The sequence below is a fragment of the Triticum aestivum genome, chromosome 7D (assembly GCF_018294505.1).
Source record: "Triticum aestivum cultivar Chinese Spring chromosome 7D, IWGSC CS RefSeq v2.1, whole genome shotgun sequence".
Taxonomy (NCBI): Eukaryota; Viridiplantae; Streptophyta; class Magnoliopsida; order Poales; family Poaceae; genus Triticum; species Triticum aestivum.
Genome location: NC_057814.1, coordinates 183252271 through 183256745, shown reverse-complemented (window position 1 = coordinate 183256745; position 4475 = coordinate 183252271).

Here is a 4475-nt window from a genome sequence, read left to right as displayed (position 1 = left end):
TTCAAAAAAATCAAAAAAAAATCTGAAATTGTTTGGGGTCCAGTATGCTTACATGCGCAAGGTCCGACCAAAATTTTGTCATGAAATGACATCGGACGGGCTCTAGCAAAAAGAAAAAATTTTGGCTATTTTTTTGTGAGCAAAATTTTGTTTTATTTTTCACCAGCTCCTAGAGTGTCGAAAGAGCATGAAAAGTTGGCCGCACCTTGCGCATGTAAGCATATTAGATCCCAAAAAAATCAGATTTTTTTGAAGTTTTTTTTCAAATTTACTGTTCATCAGGCGGTTTTGTGGCGGTCAAAACCGGTCAACGTGCTCAAAATCTGGTTTAGGACCAAACTTATCCGGTTTTGAGACTTGAGGGACCAAATGTATACGAAAAAATCTTGAGGGACCAATTCTATACTTTGTGCGAACTTGAGGGACCAAAAACATACTTTAATTATATTTTCTTGCATCTACCTTTATATTTGCGCGGGTCAATTTTCTTTTCTCGTGTGACATGTTTGTGTTCACTTCACACAAATCACATTCAAATTGATCTGTATATTCTCTGTCGCTTCCACCTACCACTGGTCACTATTCACATATACACAAGGGACATATTTTGTTTATATACTTGGATCATTCTCTTTGGCTTATTATTTTTTTGCTTTCACAAATTTGACTTTCAGGTTTATTTTTTGTTTATATAAATATAAATATAAATGCTCGCACTTGTAAAAATATTTTAAATCATTGCAATCAAAATCGTCGAATTTAATATCTTGAACTTATTTTTAGCATGGCGTGCGGCCAATCGCACGGCTGGCAGCATGTACGACAGCGCTCCGTTGTTTTCCTTTTTTTTTATAATATATCTATCCTAGCGTGAAGCACTAAAGAGGAGTCTGTACATTTTTATTGTTTGAACACAGGAGGAGTACGGATTGATTATTCAGCTCAAATAGTAGATTACATGAGCATGTGAATTTTTCTTGGATACTACTACGTCTTTTTGCTGTGTGCTCCTCAATAATGGTCCCCGAATAGGACTCTCCTTTTAGCAGGCTGCCGTTCTTTGCCATATCAACGTCGGAAATTAGATGGCGCGGACGAGCTCGCCTGCTCGCTGTATCGGCGGATGTTGATTCGTTTCGGGATGGGAGGCGTATGACGTACGCATGTATACGTACGTTAGCGCATTTAAGGAATATACGTGACGGATGGGGACGCCGTTCAGTTGGATACGGCGGCATCGATAGTGTTTGGATGACGCCCGTTTCAGTCCTGTACCAACATGGACCACAGTTACAGATGGAACCTAACGTGGTGTTGTGTTTTTGCACGGGTGGATCGGCCCAGCGGAGGCATTTAACCCAGCCCGCCCTACGGGTGGATCGGTCATCATATCCCCAAATCGAAACTCTAGTGAAACCTATGTCAGAGATAATTGTACTTCTTGTTTGATGGTATAAAGGCTTCAAAATTAAGTTTGTCTCCCTTATTCTAAAAATAATGAAATATGGAATTGCATATACTTCAAAACTATGATGTCAGGAACGACACAGACTTCAGCCGAGATTACAAAGATTGTTTCTCTTATTAATGACGGATATTTGTTAAACAAAAAATGTCTTGCATACATTGTACAGAGTACAAAGAGATCTGCATTTACTTGCAACTTGACTAATACTGTACAATCCTTGCAAATTCTCAGATTACAAAAGAAATGTCAGAATAATTGAACTACAAGCCTTTCAATTTATATACACATTTCTTTTTTGCGGAAATCAATTTATATACACATGTTTGAGCATTTGTCATGAAAATGTCCTAGTATCTTCTTCGTAGGTGGGTGTATATCCAGTATCTGCTCTTGTCTTGGCGTCCTCATTTCAGATACAGCAAAGAGCATGTTGACATTCCGGAGTCAATTTTGACAGTGGCTTGATTATGCTCCACAGGAAGAACCATTGAAGACATATATTTTCAAAACTATGTCTTTTTTTTTTCACACCCACAACATGGCAGATTTCAGAACATCCATATGTATTTTAGATAAAAGAATAATACATTGTGCATTATTAATCCTTTGAAACCATCTATAAATAGCTCAATGGTCACATGCATCACCCATTCACACTTGATTCTGTCAATCCCACACATGCACAGATGCACTACCCCTGCACCAAAAAAGTTAGAATCGTCAACCCTACACCTAACAACTCCACTGCCCTGCACCAGCAAAGTTAGAATCATCAGTTTGTCTCAGTTTTCAACAGTAAAGTCAGAATCTTCAGCCTCACTTTGCTCCTAAGATTACTTTCAGTTTCTGAAGGTGCATTGCACTACAGAGTCCAGATAACAGCTCTAGATGCATGGTGCAATTGTTCACCATGTGTGGTCAATGAAACACGAATTAATTCATCATGGCAACAAAATCTTAACACACCTCATTTTAAATCTCAATTCAGGGTCAAAATCACAAAATTGATGCTTTGAATAAAGCATTAGGACCAAACCTAGGTTCTGAAAATTGGAGTGGCAAACATCGCGAGAACTACTGTGCTGGTTGCTCACCATGTAGTTGATGGTCGAGGTTCCCGACCACGGGGATCATCTCCGACGCGATCAACGCCTCCCGGCGGCGGACGAGAGAGGCCGTGGCATTGGGGACCGAGATCGACTGGCGCGGCGGCAGCAAGCGAGAGAGGCGAAGAAGATCTAGAGCCCAGCATTGTTCGTCGTCGTCGCACTGAGCGAGATGAAGAGGAGCAGGCCTAGAGCCGACTCCATCGTGATGTTTGTCTAGACGGCGCCGTCACCGTATAATACTGTTCGACGACCGTATCCTTCACTTATCTATACGATTGCATTGAATACATCGTGATTGCATTGAACTGTTAATTTCTAGTATTGACAATTAAGATAATTTAATCTATGTGGACGCACGTGATGGCTTGCCTTTTGTCTTAATTATATACCAGCACACGTGCCCATGCGTTGTAACGGGAATGATCATTGGTGTGCTCATCAAAACATCCACAGTGTGGCACAAAAACATCCTGAATGGTGCCACTCGATAGAGGCTGGGAGACACAATTAAGTGCAGCAGAAATGCATATCAGCGATCATCGATGTATAAATCAAAGTGCAACATCGACTACTTCCTTGATCTGTTATAAAGGGCCACAATTTTAAATCTTCTATACATTTTTTGAAAAAGTTGGAGCAATTTTTGGAATTTGCACGGGCCGCCAATTTTTCTAGCTAAAGCGTTTTAGCCCTCTTACCTTTCTGGGTATTATTAATTCCTTTGCATGGCTACACTAAAAAAAAAATCCTTTGCATGAACATGCAAATCCAACATGAGTTCTCTCCTTCCTTTTAAAGCCACGCATCCACGCATCTCCTTTCTCTCCCGTAAGTCTGAATCTGATAAAACTTAAGTACCTTTTACTTTGGTTCGAAAGATGACCGTCCCATTAGCCAGCCTCATCCACAACTTCGCTAGATTTCTTTGATCTCGTGCATTTGCAACGCGGTGCTCGTAATTTTCCCAAGAGGTTACTATGGCTTGGAGGCTCATCAGGTCTAACGGACTTTCGTCCTTCGACTCCTATAGGCCTTTCACTACCATAAATTTATTTAGCGCACACATCTGCTAATCTCCTTCCTCTCATTACCGTAAGTTTATTTAGGTAATTTCTCTTTCTTTGATTTGCATCGTCGCAATTTATTTAGCGCAACACATCTTTTGATCGGGCTGTTAATCCTGTGTGAAGGCATGAGCTCTCATTAATTCAACCCTTCCTTAACATCTCCCGTTATAAATGGGGATGCATGGGCAGATTTATTAGTAACTAGATCATTAATGGCGCGCGTTGCCGCGCCCATTCCTTATCCGGTGTAAAGATAGGAATTTATATCACTAGTAGAAAAAGGGACATTTGTCCCGGTTCATAAGGCCCATCTGTCCCGGTTGGGGAACCGGGACTAAAGGGTCGTTACTAATGCCTGGGCCTTTAGTCCCGGTTCTTATACTAACCGGGACAGATGGGCCTCCACGTGGCCGGTGCTGCGAGCCCAGGCAGGAGGCCCTTTAGTCCCGGTTGGTGGCACCAACCGGGACCAATAGGCACCCACGCGTCAGCTGTTCAGGGGCTAGGGTTTTTTTTCCTAAAAGGGGGTGGATTTGGGGGTTTTGTATGGTTAATTAAGGTGTTTCATATATTGTGTTAGGTAGCTAATTAATTAATAGAGAGAAGTGTCTTCTCTTATCTCCGTGCTTGGTCGACGCTACGTACTATACATAGAGAGGCCCTCGACACGCTAGCTAGTAAGAAAATGAAGGAAACCATTAAGTACAGAAGTTCGTCATGCATACCGAGAGAAGTGATCGACTTCTCCTTCTCCGAGAGATTGGTCGAACAACAAGTTTTCGTATTATCTATCCGACGCTACTGGCTACATACATATACAATATGTAAGAT